The 17,237-nt window shown below is 45.5% G+C and overlaps 1 protein-coding gene across 1 annotated transcript in view; it reads left to right on the forward strand.

The window, feature by feature from the left end:
• The window catches only part of LOC119967641 (CUB and sushi domain-containing protein 1-like), a 2,889,858-nt gene that overhangs the window by 1,735,497 nt on the left and 1,137,124 nt on the right, over window positions 1-17,237 (forward strand). The gene's annotated exons all lie outside the window — the stretch shown is intronic.

A 17,237-nucleotide genomic window follows, 5' to 3' on the forward strand; every position in this document is an offset into this window, starting at 1 on the left:
GAAACAAGGGGCGCGATTTAATTACAAGAAAAGTGTGGGCGGGTACAGCAAGATGTTTCCCGGCAACACAACGCCGGGTTCGACCCTGCTATCGAACAATGTTTTTCTCGGGCCTCTGCGGGGAAGTCGCCTGATCACTTGATTCTCCCCCCCCCCCCCCCCCCCCCCCCCCAACCCTCCCCCCTCCACCCTACATTACCTGTTGGGGATCCTCAAGCCCTTTGCACCCCATCTCATAAAGGACAAGACATCCCCTGATTGGGAAGGTGCCACTTTTGCACTGCCAGCCTGACAGTACCCTTCCAGCCTGGCAGTGCCATCAGTGCATCCTGGCAGTACCAGGCTGGCACCCTGGTGGCACTGCCAGGGTGCTAGACTGGCAGTGCCAAGGGACTTTGGTGGCATCAGTAGTTCCAGTGTGCCACACTATCCAGAGGCTGACCGCCCAGGGGTTTCCGATTGCCTGGGAGAACCCCCCTAAGTGCCAATAACCTGGTTCCCATTTGTGGGGACTAGTGCTAAGTGGTGCCTGGCTGGGGTCCCCTCAGTGAGGGGATTCTATTCTGGGTGCTAGTTAGATCCAGCGAGTGCACATTCAAATGTGCGTAATTAAATGTGCACACATAAATATACAAATTTAGGACCCGCCCACTAGATCACAACATCTCGCAAGATCCCATTAAATCTCGCGAGTGGCTTCTCGCGGCCATGTAGCGTCCCGAGTTGGGTTTGACATGGCTGTTAGATCGCGCCAAAGATCTTTAAAGTTTACATTCTGTGTCAAAAATTTGGCCTGTGAGTGGAGGGAGATTTCTATCTGTGACCCCTCAAGCCCGCAGTCAACTTCAGATATATTTCTTGGGGGTGTTCCCAGCCTACCCCAGGAATTCCACCCATTACAGTATTATGTCCAGTTGTAGCCACATTTACCAGGAGAATATATGAAATCTATTGGATGCCATTTGACGGCCCATTATAAAGTTTCTCAGTTGGTAAGTAACCTTGAAATCAGTAGCCTACTTCCTTGACGATAATTTGAAACATTTTAAATCTGGCTTTCAAGGCCAATAAAGACTGCTGGTCCACTCTAGCTCTGATTTTCTATCGGCTCGTCTGGATAGGCTTATTTGTTGTGCAGGCTGCCCACTCTTTTTATTCACATGACCTGGAAATGATGGTCACACACTGATGAGTTGGGTGCCAAGATTCCCACCTGTTGCCTTTCTCCTGGCGGAGCAGGGGCCCTGGGATTTAGTGCCTTCCCTTTTTTCAACTTTGGCTTCTTGCACTTCAGGGATTGTCCCCCATCCTCCACTCTACCAATCCTCACCTTGGTTTATGAGTTTTAAAGAAAACTACTTGGTACATCTTGGAAGGAAGTTTCGAACTGTTGGAAAGGACTGAAGCCTTGATCGGAATTATGCTGTCCCACATTAAAGGCACAATATGATGGGAGTTCTTATCCTAATGAGGTTATTTAGTGTGGGTGCTTAAGTATATATTGCAAAACCACTTACCTTTCTGAATTAATTCCTTTTCTGAGGAGATGTCATAAGACTGTTCTTTTGTTTCTGGACACTTTTCAAAACATTCTAAAACAGTAATGTGTAACCTCAAAGCTTAGAATATAATCTCCTTATCATATTCAGACCTGAAATTGTTGTTCTTTCCATTCAAACTGGCATCATCAAAGAATGGATGAGCTTATATTTCTGTTTGCAAAGTAATGAGCATAATTCAGTCTGAAGTACTTGCATTATTTCCTCAATTGTACGGAGATGATACAATGAAATATAAATAACATTTCAATTTATTTTCTCTCTCTGATCACATCTTGTATTATTTTCGATTTGATGTTACTTTGCCTCATGTTTCTCTTTGAACCACTGTCATGCTTCAGAAGTCTTTGGCCATTGTTTCACAAAGACCCAGCTATGAATTATTTTAATATCTGTTTAAGTTAAAGCTTGCTTTAATGGGAGTTTGTTTCTTCGGACAGTTCCATGATGGGAACGAATTTGCAATCGGATGACATCAGAAGTTGTTTTCCCCAGAGTCTCAGCAATGAGCAATTCATTAATTTGTCTAAGTATTAGAAAAGACACTCCTGAACACTGTTGGAAAATGCTTTCATTTGTGTCAATCTATGAGAGGGAGAGACGGCAGAGAGAGTTACATGATGCAAAGGAATTAATAATTCAAGGTGAACCAATAGCAATTGCATAGCAGGTTCACTTTTCTTATGCAACCAGCTGCAGAGAAGTTGTACCATTTGAACTAAGTGGCTGTTGTATTATAACTAACCTTGTGCATTTGTGATATAAAATTCAGCCACTTAATGATTCAAGGCCAAGCCATGTGTGGCCTAATGTTAACCCTATTTCAAGACTAATCAATCTAAGGGGAAACAATGGCATAGTGGTAATCTCGCTGGATTAGCAATCCATCGGCCCATGCTAATGTCTGGGACAGGAATTCAAATCCCAGCATGCAGCTGGTAGAATGTTTAATTCAATAAATAATCTGGGGCTGGATTCTCCCCTACCCGGCGTGACGGAGGGTGCCGGCGTAGGGGAGTGGCGCCAACCACTCGGGTCGCGCCTCCCCAAAGGTGGGGAATTCTCCCCACCTTTGGGGGCCAGCCCCGCGCCGGAGCAGTTTGCACCAGAAGACCGGCGCAAACACCCGGCGCCGTCGGAAGCGGGGCTGGCCGAAAGGCTTTCGGCGGTCGGCGCATGCGCCGGCAGTGACGTCAGCGGCAGCTGGCCGCTGATGTCACTGCCGGCGCATGCGCGATGCGGGGTTCTCCTCCGCGTCCGCCATGGCGGAGGCCGTGGCGGAGCGGAAGGAGAAAGAGTGCCCCCACGGCACTGCCCCGCAGAGTGAGCGGGGCCCCGATCGCGGGCCAGGCCTCCGTGGGGGCACCCCCCCGGGTCCGATCGCCCCCCGCCCCCCCAGGACCCCGGGGGCCTGCTCGCGCCGCTGAGCCCGCCGCCACCAAGGTGGTTTAAACCTCGGCGGCGGGAGAATGCCTCCCAGCGGCGGGACTTCGGCCCATCCGGGCCGGAGATTTGAGGTAAGTTTTTTAAAAAATTAAATCCCGCCGGCACCAGCTATTTTCACAGGCTGCCGGCGGGATTTGCACAACGCCGGTTTATGACCGGCGGGAGAATTGAAAAACCTGCGGGAGCGGAAATAACGCCGCTTCCCGCCTATTCTCCGACCCTGAAGTTGATAGGCTAGTCTCAGTAATGATAACCATGAAACGATTATCGGTTGACAGAAAAACGCACAGCAATGGATCTGGAGTCCTCTGAGCTGCCCTCTGAAATCGTGTGGCATGTCACTCAGTTCAAGGACAATTAGCGGGGGCAACAAATGTTGGCCATGCTAGTGATGTCCACATCCCATGAACAAATAAAATAAAATGCACTACTAAAGACACCGAGAACTCATTACATCAATCCTAGGTGTAACCCACTCTCCTACAAGTAAATGGAGGTGAATGTGTGTTAACCTCCATAAATGTAAAATGCTGAGACTAAAGGGAGTGATGGCACCATGAAACCTGAGAAGGAATCAATGCCAGACCTAAATCCATAACACCTGGCTTCCATTCCACTTCCCTGCACATGTCCTCTCATATTAACAAGTGGCCTATTTCACTGTCATCAGTTGCTGGTGCCTGAATTCATTGCCTCTCCCCTTCTCTCTACTTTCTTGAGAGAATGTAAGGAATTATATTAGAATGCAAAAAAAGACGTATAGAGGGTGGACCATAGTGGTGAATAAGATTCCAGGAGATTGCAGTACATGATTAGAGGTGTGTATGATGGAGATTAAAAGACTGCCACAAAGTAGGGTGGAAGTGGTGGTTTATTGTGCCATGCAATTCGGCACCTTGCTGCTATATTGGCAATGGGTCAGTTCTGCAAAAACTGACTTACAAGGCATTTTTATCTTGCAATTGTGCCGCTGGTACTGAATGCTCGGACGTGACACTGCCCCCCCAAAAAATTACCCTTTCTGAAAATCTTCAACTTGTTTTTTTTTCTCCATGGGCAGCCCAGTTATAATAAAGTTAGTGCTTGGACCATGCGAGCGTGCAAACTGTTCAGGATACCAGGTTCCTCATGTAAAAGGTGTGAGAGTCTCATTGCGAGGCTTCTCGTTAGTTAAATTAATTCAAACTGATTGGAAGGCATGGTTTTCTGTGTAACTTGCCAAAAGTGCCCATTGTGATTTTTCAGGCATGGGAAGGAAGACATGTGCTGATTTTGAGTTTTGTGATCTGCAAGTGTGTTGAAATATTTGCAGCAGTAATTTTCCACATAGGGCAGAATTCTCCGACCCCTCAGGAGGTCGGAGAATCGCCCGAGGCCGACATCAATCCCGACCCTGCCGTGGGTCCCGAATTCTCCGCCCCTGAGATTCGGCAGGGGCAGGAATTGCGCCGCGCCGGTCGTCGGGGCCCCAGCGGCGATTCTCCGGCACGCGATGGGCCGTAATCCTGCCGCTGACAGGCCTTTCCCGCCGGCGTGGTTTAAACCACCTCTGGTACCGGAGGGATTTGAGGTGCAGGCGGGCTCCAAGGTCCTTGGGGGGGGGGGGGGGGGCGCCCACGATGGCCTGGCCCGCGATCAGGGCCCACCGATCGGCTGGCGAGTCTGTGCCGTGGGGGCACTCTTTTTCTTCCGCCCCGCCACGGTCTTCACCATGGTGGGGCGGAAGAGACCCCCTCCCCTGCGCATGCGCCGGTATGACACAGCAGCCGCTGATGCACTGACGCATGCACGGACTTCCGCCGGCCGGTGAAGACCTTTCGGCCCCGGCTGGCGGGACGCCAAAGGCCGTTCGCGCCGGCCGGTGGAGCGGGAGCCACTCCGGCGCGGTCCTAGCCCCTAAAGGTGCGGAGAATTCCGGGTAGGGGAGAATCCCGGCCGATATCATCTTTGGTCCCTGATTGTCACATTTCTTTCCAGATTTCCTACTTGTGGATCACTGACAGGCAATATCACAACCAAAATTCACAATTCTTCTGGCCGTTGCTCTTGTTTTGGAATAGAGGAAGAGGAGGGTGAGATCAGGTCATGTTTTACAATGTAGAAGTGTTTATAATCACGTTTCCTCAAGAATCCATGTTTAATAGAACATGACAGAGCTCCACTGTGCACTGAACCCTGTTTCACCAAGCACATATGTAATATTCCCCAGTCTGATCCTTAGGCCAGGTTAACAACAGAAGACTGTATGGGTGATCTCAGTCTTCCAATGGATCTTTCTCAGCTACCATGCGGAAATTTGCTACATGAATCAATCAGCAGTGCCTCAGTGCATATAGATGGTATCGAATGTCTTGTTTGTCAATTAGACACCTAGGATTTTCTCAATGGAAACTGGTTAGCAGCATTAGAGGACAGGACTCTTTCTTAAAGTGATAAATTTCGAAAAGTGCAGGGCAATATCCAGAACACGGTCATGATCCGTTTTCTATTGATGTGCAGGTAATCTGTGACAAAGTGGAAAAGAACATTCAAGTGAATACACTCAACCAGGATGGCGATCATGGCATTTTTTTATAACTAGCTTCATCTGAAGAAGAAAGGCTGGATGGATATCTTTTGGGCCAGGTGCTTGCAATCTGTGGCTCTAGAAACATATGAGGCGCCTTAACATCTCATTTGCAACTTCCAACCTTTGCCAGTTGAATTACATTCATTTGAAGAGAACAAAATAAAGTCAATTAAAGTCCGAGTGATATTTTATTGTGAGAGTACAAACGCTCTTCATTATACTGCACTTAATGGTTTCAAATGGTTATTTTAATGGCCATTATTATAGTCTTTATCTTTATTAGTGTCACAAGTAGGCTTAAATTAACACTGCAATGAAGCTACTGTGAAAATCCCCCAGCCTCCACATTCTGGCACCTGTTTGGGTACACTGAGAGAGAATTCTGAATGTCCTACTCACCTAACAAGCACATCTTCGGGACTTGTGGGAGGACACCGGAGCACCCGGAGGAAACCTAGGCAACCACGGGGAGACCGTGAAGACTTTGCACAGACAGTGACCCAAGCCGGGAATCAAACCCAGGTCCCTGGCACTGTGAAGCAACAGTGCGAACCACTATGCTACCGTACCGCCCTTGCTACATCATATACCCTAGACCGGCAGAGCAGTCCTCTTTTGGGGGATCATCTTCTGCGACCGAGCGCTGAGCTTCGGGAGGGACGGCTCCAAACCGTGCATGCGCGGCTGACGTCACGATGACTCAAACCCGCGCATGCGCGGTTGCTGTCTTCCCCTCCGCTGCTCCACAAGACGTGGCGGCTTGATCTTGCGGGGCGGCGGAGGGGAAAGAGTGCGTCCCATTGAGACACCGGCACGACGATCGGTGGGCACCGATCGCGGGCCAGTCCCCTCCCGAGCATGGTCATGGTGCTCACTCCCCTCTCCGCCCCCCACAAACCCCAAAACAGCTGCTGGAGCCATGTTCACGCTGGCAGCGACCAGGTGTGGTTGCCGCCGGCATGAACCGGTCGGGAACGGCCGGCCGCTCAGCCCATCCGGGTCGTAGAATCGCGGGTCGCCGTGAAAAATGGCGGCCCGCGATTCTCCGAGCGGCGTGTCGCAAAACGTGACACGTCATTTTGGGAGAATCGTGGGGGGTGCCAGAGTAGCCCTCCCGTGATTCTCCCACCTGGCGAGGGAGCGGAGAATCGCACCCTAAGTATTTAGATCGCCCTCACACCCTGTACGCTAAATAAATGTGTTTGAGTGGCATAGCTACACCATGGTTTCAGATAGTGGGTACAGTTTCGATGGGTGGGGAGGGTACATAAAAAAATTCACCCCATCATCTTCACATCCACCCCTGAGCTCACCCCATAATATGGGCAGAGAGCAGGCACCAAAATCAGCAGCCCACCCACCCTATTTATGTAAATATTCAAAGGTCAGTTGGACTTGTTAGCAAACCAATTGGCCTCGCTAAAGTGCTGGCCTTGCCATTAAATGATTGGCTTAGGCCGGCTATTTATAGAATAAATTAAAGGGCGGGAGGGAAGGGAGTTCATAACTTCAGGGGCTGCCCTTTGTGGATCAGGCATGACCTCCTAAGATAGTACCACCCTTTATTCCTACCTGCCTGCTCCATTAAACATCTCACCCTCTCACCAATCTGCAGAGTGTGGTGAACTCAGCCCAACGCATCACACAAGTTTGCCATCCTTGCATTGATTCTCTACACCTCCCGCTACCTCAGGAAATCAAGCAACATTGTTAGAGACCCCTCATATCCAGGCTTTGCCCTCTTCCAGACCCTTTCATCAGGCAGAAGTTACATAAGTCAGAAGACCAGCACATCCAGACATAGGGACAGCTTCTTCCCCACAGCTACTAGACTCCTCAATGATTCTCCCTCGGGCTGATCTGTTCCCTGTAGGTCCACCATTCACGACGCCCTATGCTGCTCTTGTTTGGCCCTTGTTCCGCACTGTAACCAATCGCTACTTGTTGATGTAACATTTGTCAATGTACTCTATGGATTATTCTTTTGTCTACAATATACGTACTGTGTACGTTCCCTTGGCTGCAGAAAAATACTTTTCACTGTACTTCGATACATGTGACAATAACTATCAATCAATCAATCAATCTTTCCCTCGCTGCCCAAGACCCTGGTTCTGGGATCCATTGAGCCTACGATTACTTCCTGGTCGCAGCACCCACTAAAGCACTCTTGTCGCTGCTGTGAATGATGGAGCTGCCAATTAATCCAGTTGTTCAGCAGCCCTTGAGAATGAGACCTCCTCCCCAGTGAGGGGCAGAAGTAACAAACTGTCCCTACTTTGACAGCCTGCAACTTGTTATGGCTGCGGTGTAGGTTGGCTTGGAATGGGTTAGCTCCACGCCGACTTTGCATCTGTGGCAATGAGACGTCTTCCCCTCGTAATATTCCTCCCAATGTTATTGGCACAAATAATAAGGGCTGGATTCTCTGTATGGCGGGATCCTCTGTTTCTCCGGCAACGCACTCATGCCCCGGGTTTCCTGATGGCGTGGGGGTGTCCATAATGGGACCCCATTGGCCGACTGGCGGGACAGAGGATCCGACTGCCGGTGGCGCGCTGCATCAGAAAATAGGTGTGGCAGGACAGAGAATCCAGCCTTAGATTTTTATAGTGGCGTCCATTATTATTTTTTAATATTGCTGAGACAATATTTTATTCTAAATGTGCGAATAAAAAAGACTTTTTTAATCACAAGCATCAATAGCTGAAAATGTTATCTTGATTCTGTTCATCTGAAGTTAAAGTTTGTTTCAAAGATCACTTCATTCGTAAAATTGTAGGTTGAAAAAAGGAAATGAAAAACAAATTCAAAGTTAGGTCCATTTAATTTTTGTTCCCATTGATACATTAATTTGAAACACATTTATAATTTATCATATATGCAAATTATACATTCTGCCAGAGAGGCTTTGTAACTTGCCAAGTATTTGGTAGAGAAATGTAAAATAGATTTTATTTGAAGCAAATGTTCTGGAGACTCTTCAGCTAAAAAGTACCAGTTGACCCCTGTCCTAGCTGGGTGGATAGTTCCCGTTCTGATTTTCTGATTGCATAAATTACTTCTTCTGTGGTCAATGCCAAAGATCACCCCTGTGAGCGATCCTTCAGCCTCAAACCAACTATACTTGTCTTAATGCAAATAAGACCCTTTCATCCACCCCACAACCCAAAGATGTGCAAAGTAGGTGGTTTGAACATGCTAAATTGCCCTTTAATTGGAAAAAAATGAATTGGGTACACTAAATTTATAAAAAATATATATATTTCTGTAGTTTTTAGATAACTGAAAAATAATTAGTCCATTGGACAACTTGCCATTGTTTTTAATCAGTGAGTCGGGAATTTTTGAAAGCAGAATGTAGTGGAGGGTAAATACATCAGATTTTATTTGCATTAAACGTATAGTCTTCTGCATGCAGTATAATATGAGATTTGGGAGTCAGTAACCTCAGTTGGCTGGACGGTTGGTTTGTGATACGGTGTGATGCTAACAGCGCGGATTCCTGTACTGGCTGAGGTTTTTCATGAAGGCCCCGCCTTCGAAACCTTGTCCACGTCTGAGGTGTGGTGGTCCTCAGGTTAAATCACCACCAGTCAGCTCTTAAGTGGGAAAGCAGCCAATGGTCATCTGGGACTTTGGCATCATATAATTTTAATATGGGTTGTAGCATTTCATCAGGTCTCCTTCTGACAGCAAATCTGGATCCTTGTCCTGACACAGAACTAAAAAAAAAAATTAAGTCCACCTCCATGAAGACTCTACCTGCTCCTCTCTGCACAGACACAGATCAGATTTAACTGTTGAACTGGGAAAAAGTGGCTGAATATATCTCAAGTTTTGACAAACTGCTGAGCAGGTGGTTCCCCGCTTCTTCTTGGGTTAACTTTTACAGGTTTTCAAGAGAGGCAGTGTGGTGAATTATAAACCTAGTAATTCACACTGTGTTGTATCATATGTATTGTGTCCTTGTGGGCTCTGTATATGAGCCGTTGCGCAGCTCTGCCCATAGGGGGAGATGAGGAGTTTGTACTGGGCTCCACCCTTGGCTCTGCCCATGGCTCCTCCCACTAACCGGAAGTATAAAGATCTGCAGTCGTGAGCCTGCTGCCAGTTCATCTCATCGCAGGCAGGCTCAGTTGTAAGACTATTAAAACCACTGTTCACTTCCAATCACGTGTCTTGTGAATTGATGGTCTCATCAGGCAGTCAGGAGACAAAAGATACATTTTTTTTTTGCAAAACAAAGCTAATTTTGATAGGTCAGTCATTATGAGTGACAACATGAACCAAATCTTCAGTATCCAGGCCTGTAAGATCCGGCCAAGGTCTAACAGTGATTGCCGAAGTATCTTGACAAAGGCCTGAAGTCAATCAAAGTAATTGAGATGCTTACTTGAGGCATCTGTCTTCGCAAAAGCACTGCTCTTTGTGTTCTACATGTGCTGCATGCTGACTTCATACAATAATATGAGACAAACATTTCTATCTAAATTTGTTCTTGGGATGTGATTTTCATGGGAAGGCCAGAGTTTATTGTCCATCCCTATTTCATCTTAGTGAGTGACTTCCTGGAAGCACTATGGTCAATATGATGTCAGTGCACGCATAGTGCTGTTCGGGAGGGAGGTACAGGATTTTTATGACCCAAAGACAGTGAACGAACAGTAATATATTTCCAAATTAGGATAGTGTGTGGCTTGGATGGGTGCTGGTATCCCCATGTACCATGCAGGTGCTGGTATCCCCATGTACCTGCTGCCGAGGTAATCGAGGTCATGAATTTAAGATGTGCTGACAAAGGAGACTTACAGCAATAAATCTAAAGGAGACTTACAGCAATAAATCAGAGTAGCACTGTTACCAGTCCTACTTCATCCCCAACCCATAACTCTTTTATCGGACATCGATGACTGTTTCGGTGCAGCTTCATGTTCCCGTCTGGACCTGGAAAAATGTGTTCATTTTGCTTCCAATTTCCACCCCTCCATCATCTTCAATGGTCCATCTCTGACACTTCCCTTCCCTTCCTTGATCTTTCTATTTCAATTTCTGGGGATAGACTGTCCACTAGTATCCATCACAAACCCACTGCCTCCCACAGCCACCTTGACTACAGCTCTTCACACCCCACATCCTGTAAGGACCCCATCTCATTCTTCCAGTTCCTTCTCCTCCATCGTATCCGTTCCGATGATGCCACTTTCCAAAATGGTGCTGCTAGGATGTCTTCATTCTTTCTTAATCTTGGTTTTCCACCCACCGTGGTTGACAGAGCTCTCACAGAACTGGCTCTATTTCATCACACAGCTCTTGGTTGGTGGTATATAACTTGTCAGACAGGGAATACATCTGATCGTGACTAACAATTACTCGTGTGATTGCATCCTGCAATCTTTCTTTGAACTGCTATTGAACGGTATTCCAAAACTGTATTATATACGAATATATATCCCACACCTTTGCCCTGCCCTCCTGCTCCTTCACAGAACTAGGATAGAGACCCATTATCCTCACTTTTTACCACACCAGCCTCCACATTTAAAAAGTCATCCTCCACCAACTCCATCATGATCCAACACCAAGCACATTTTCCCCTCACTTCCCCTGTCAGCATTCTGCAGGGACCATTCCCTCTGGGATTCCCTGGTCCACTCCTCCATCACCCCCCAACACCTCACCCTCTTTCCACAGCACCTTCCCATGCAATTGCAGAAGGTGTAACACCTGCTCCTTTATCTCCTCCCTGCTCACCATCTCAGGATCTAAATACTCTTTTCAAGTAAGGCAGCACTTTATGTACACCTCCTTCAATCTGGTCAATTGCATTTGCTGCATCTAATGTGGTCTACTCTACATTGGAGAGATTAAACGCAGACTGGGCGACCACAGTACAAATCTGACCCCATTTCCAGTTCGTTCCATCATTGACAAAGAGTCATCCAGATTCAAAATGTTGGCTCGGTATTCTCTCCACAGATGCTGTCAGACCTGCTGAGATTGTCCAGTATTTTCTGTTTTTGTTTCAGATCCCAGCATCCGCAGCAATTTGCTTTTAGCATTAAATCAGTAAAATGAGTAAACCATAGCACTTAAAAAAATTAAACTGCTCCTATACATTAAATTCCATTCCACAATCAGCAGGTCCCCAAGAAGTAAAATCTGAGCTATTTAAAAGCCTGAAATTGGAAAATCCATGGTGGATTGGTGTTTCTCAAGACTTACTGTGACAAATGTTTTTTTATTTCTGAAAACCTATCTGAGAAGGGGTATATGTGTGATCTGTAAAAGCATTCAAAAAGCTTTGTAAACTCACCTAAACCTCTCAACATATTGCATGCTTCAGTGCACTCCATTCAATTGTTTTATTTCTTCCTCCAACATACACTGTTGGACTTCACAGAACTGGCTCCATTTCATTACACAGCTCTTGGTTGGTGGTATATAACTTGTCAGACAGGGAATACATCTGATCGTGACTAACAATTACTCGTGTGATTGCATCCTGCAATCTTTCATTGAACTGCTATTGAACGGGATTCCAACACTGTATTATATATGAATAAGTCACTAATGAAAAGACCAAGACACTTAATCTTTTAATTGCAAGTAAATGTATTTTTATGCAGAAGTTCTCTTTCATCCCCTCTGTGCTATTAAACTGTGAAATTAAGGGATCCCTATAGTATATTTAGTTAACAACTGTGTGCATAACAAGAGGAAAATTCATGTGGAGCTAACTGTTTCAATCAACAACCCACATTTGAAGTAAAGGTTAATTTTTGCCATAATATTTCTCAAATTATCATAATTGCCACTTATTCAAAGAAATTGAGGCACGTTTTCAAAGCTCGGCTTTTGTGAGCTTTTCTGACTACATTTTGTCATGTTGGTGTTCCTTTTGAGCCAAGTCAGTTAATTCCTGTACCAGATTAATTGAAATATCTCAATGGAGTATTATTGTACTGACCAACAGCAATGAGATCTGTTGAACTTTCTTCCCCTGAAAACCAGGAGAAACAAATTATGGGACTTGTAAAGGTAATGGGCCTGTGACCGAAGAATGACTGGACAATTTGATTTTCAGAATTTAATTTTATCTGGTGGCATCATAATCGTAATTTGCCCACAAAAATGACAGGTTCAGGCAAACAGCTTCTGCATCGATAAACCTTATTTAAGAATTCATCTTTCTATTCTCATTAATTGATCCAATACAGTGTGGAGAAGTTACTGACCATGAAAAAAATTAAACTGTAGATTACGCCATGCGAGATCATTGTACAAACACTTAACCTGAATCGATATCAAATTCCTGTTTCCCATGATTTCATGGACACATTAATCTGCCATCAATAACCTGTTTGAAATGCCTTTCTTGAAATAGCAGGCAAAGGAACTTGATATAAACGGGACTAGAGTGCTCTGTGAGACTAACAAAAGATGGTCACATTTGGGGCAGCACGGTAGCATGGTGGTTAGCATAAATGCTTCACAGCTCCAGGGTCCCAGGTTCGATTCCCGGCTGGGTCACTGTCTGTGTGGAGTCTGCACGTCCTCCCCGTGTGTGCGTGGGTTTCCTCCGGGTGCTCCGGTTTCCTCCCACAGTCCAAAGATGTGCGGGTTAGGTGGATTGGCCATGCTAAATTGCCCGTAGTGTCCTAATAGTAAGGTTAAGGGGGGAGTTGTTGGGTTACGGGTATAGGGTGGATACATGGGTTTGAGTAGGGTGATCATTGCTCGGCACAACATCGAGGGCCGAAGGGCCTGTTCTGTGCTGTACTGTTCTATGTTCTATGTTGTACAAAAAACATTGCTGGCAATGGTGTCCTGCTATCACAAAATGCAATGAACCAGTTAGAACAAAAATCCTAAACATGTAAAAGAAGTATGTCAGAGGTTCTCTGCATTCTTGATGTTCTCAAACTCTACTTAGTGACTGATTCTCTGAGTCTGATAAATTGGTCAAGATTCATTATTTAGGATTCCTATACATTACGCCTTGCTAGTTTGGTGTAATTTTATTCATATTGATATTTGTATCAAATATATGTGTATCACAATGAAGTTACCTGGGTGGAGTTGGATAGACATCAGAGCCACATGGTGGCCACAGTTTGCAATGACAACGTGATGACAAATGGGGAAACATTGATAGGACATGTTCACTTCCCAATTTGCAATCTTGAAATAAGATTATGGTTAAAATGTGTTCAGAATTATGAGGCAAGGTTGTAAAGACTCATATTGTAGTCTCTGGAGTTTGGAAGACTATGGGCTGGTGGAATTGAAGAGTTCGAGATGGTTAAAGGAGCTGATTGAATAGGTGGAGTGAAACTATTTCATATGATGATGAGGGAATCCAGGACAACCCAAGATTAGAGCTGAGCCACTTGAGATTGACATTAGGAAATCTGGAACTATTTGTCCCAAAATGTTAGGCCAATTGAAAACTTCAAAACTGAGATTAAGAGGTTTTAATCAGGCAAGGGTATCCATCGAATCATAGAATCCCTTCAGTCAGAAGGAGGCCATTCAGTCTGACGGAAAGAGCACCTGACCTAGGCCCAAACCGCACCCAATTCCTGTGACCCCCACCTCGGGGCAATTGTAGCATGGCCAATCCACCTAACCTGCACATCTTTGGACTGTGGGAGGAAACCAGAGCATCCGGAGGAAACCCACGCAGGCGAAGGCAGAATGTGCAAACTCCACACAGAGTCACCCAAGGTTAGAATTGAACCCGGGCCCCTGACGCTGTGAGGCAACAGTGCTGACCACTGTGCCACCTTGGGCCTTGAGACATTGAGGGATGTTGGACCAAGGCAGGTAGCTGGAGCTGAGATAATGATCAACCATGATCTAATTAAAGGGAAGAACAGGCTCGAGGAGCTGAAAGGCCTGTTCCTGTTCCTATTTCCCCATGTCCACTCACAAGATGTTTAACAACATGTAGACTTTGAGGTTTTTATTCTTCCTGCCAGTACTTAGGGGCATAACCAGGTACGTTGATGAAGACAGTGAAGAATTTGAAAATTAACAGGAAAAATATTTTAATTCCTAGAATGGTCAAAGTTTAATGAATGAAGCTGAACTTATCAAATATACCAAGAAGATTTTCAATAGTATGGCTTTGCTCAGGTGAGCTCCCCAAATAAAGCCTGTGAACAGGCTTATGGAAAATGGGTGCAAATCTTCTTTCTCCATTTTGTTTTTGAATTATTGCGCAGCAATTCTTTTCAGAAATTGACTTCAAATGAAGAGGCCGAGACAATGAAAATTGGATGCAAATACGTGCCTGACACCAACATTCTCCATGCTCTTGCTCTGGTGTCCTGTGCATTTTCAGAACAAGTTGTTTCAAAAAAAACCTTGATGCTGGGGTTTCCAGAGTAGTTATTATGGCAGCACCTGTCTCAAGGTCCAGGCATCAAATGATCCAAAATGGTTTTGTTACTAAAACCGAAATAAATGAATTGGTCCCTGCTCTCTTGCTTGTTGCCAAAAGCGGGTGCTTGTCTTTTGCGCTTCGCTGTGTTTGCTCATGTTCCACAGTTGCCTCATTCCACCATTCGTTTTGGAATATGACTTATTTGGGTGCACGTGAGAGGAAACAACCACAAGCCCCCTTGACACAGTTGGAAACATTAGGGAAGCCGTGGTGCAGTGGGATTGTCAATGCAGCAGTAACACAGGGACCCACCATAATGCTCGGGAGTCCCGGGTTCGAATCCCGCCATGGCAGATTGTGAAATTAATAGAAAAGAACAATTACGATGACCCGCCTCATTCACTAATGTGCCATTCTACCTTGGACTGGCCTGCACGTGACTCCAGACCCACTGTAATGTGATTAACTCTTAAATACCCTCTAAAACAGTCTGTCAAGCCACTCGGTCAATGGGCAAAAAATGCAGGTCCAGTCAGCATGGAAGAATGAAAAGAAAATTGCCTGGTTCTTTCCTGAGCCATACGTATGTTCTGCTAAGTAGGAATTTTCACACTTCCCTAAGCTTACACCTGCTTTGTTCCACCTGGAATAACATATACTTCACACAGTTTAAACCAACATCTGTTCCTGCACCATCATTCTTACTGCTCTTACCTTCCTGCTTGTTCCTCCACCATTTAGTACCACATCCCACCGACCTGCCATTTCCTTGCAAGACAAATTGTACCCAAGCTGTGACTGGGGATCACCACTGCTGTCCTAGTCATGGCAATGACACTATTGAACTTAGATTGGGTTTAAATAAATATCAAGATCACTGATATGTATATCATATTTTCTGACATGAATTAAATTAAGCTGCTGAAACTATAAAAATCCTTCACCTCCCAAATACATATTACCTTTTTAAAAATTTCTCACAGCTCTGTGACTGTCCTTTAGTGGTGATGGTTCCAGTCTGTTAAGCCTAAGTTGCTAATTGCTTGCTGTCCTGCTGGCCCACACTCAGCAGCCTGCCTTAGGCTGTACCTGAAATCTTCTTCCTTCAAGTTAATAAAGTCTTGAAATTCAGTTGCCCTGTCTTCCCCAATGCACAATGTGCTTCTGATGCACTGCTCACACATTGCAGGGGAATTTTAACCCCAAAGAACAGACCATTTTGGGTCGGATGGGGATTTTAAATGTTACAAATTTGAACCCCACTCCAAACATGCCCACTTCTAGTGTTAACAAAGGTGGACAATCAAACCACACTCATGTGGCAGATTGTCAATTCAGGCTGCCTGCCACATATTCATTTAATGTTTCAAGTTTAATTCTGGCCAGCCAGATTTCCCAGGTTTTGGGTTAGCTGGCAGCTAAAATAAGGCAAGGTCTGCTGGATCGAGGAGGCAAGTGCTTTTCCACTTATCGCCAGTTGCTCCACAACCCTTCTGATCTCCACCGACCTCCTCTCCCAGGGCCTCCACTTTCCCGACAGAAGCCTCCCCTCAACTCCCCTCATCCCAGGTATCATCCAAGTGTACCTTCTCTGAACTGCTTCTAATGCAATTATGCCATTTCTTAAAGAAGACGTAAGCTGAAATCAGTATCTAGATGTTATCTCAATAATGCCTTGTACAACTGCAGCAAAATATCCCTATGTTTGTATTCCATTCCAATTGCATTAAACAACAACATTTCATTTGCCTTTCTAATTACTTACTGTACTTTCAGATTAACTTATGATTCATGTATCAGGCCACCCAGATCCCTCAGTACCTCAGAGTTCTGCAAACCCTCTCAATATAAATAATGGACCCGCTTCCGGAGGGCAGATTAGTCACTCCCACCCCCAAACCACCCACCCACCCTAACATTGTGTCGGTGAGATCTGCCAATTTCTTGCCTGCTATGTTGGGATGCCCAGGCAGCCATTTGTTAGGCGTTTAATCATAGACTACAGAGTGAAGTCTAAAACACCACTCATATGTGTACTGAGGAATAAAGAATGACATCTGCACTAATTGATGCCGATCACAGTATCATTTAAATGTATCATTATCAAATCTAGTGACAGTTTTTACATGGTTAATCTAACCTATAATACAAAGTATGAAGTCTTACAACACCAGGTTAAAATCCAATAGGTTTGTTTCGAATCACCAGCTTTTGCAGCACAGCTCCTTCCTCAGGACACTCACCTGAGGAAGGAGCAGTGCTCCGAAAGCTA

The sequence above is a fragment of the Scyliorhinus canicula genome, chromosome 6 (assembly GCF_902713615.1).
Source record: "Scyliorhinus canicula chromosome 6, sScyCan1.1, whole genome shotgun sequence".
Lineage (NCBI taxonomy): Eukaryota > Metazoa > Chordata > Chondrichthyes > Carcharhiniformes > Scyliorhinidae > Scyliorhinus > Scyliorhinus canicula.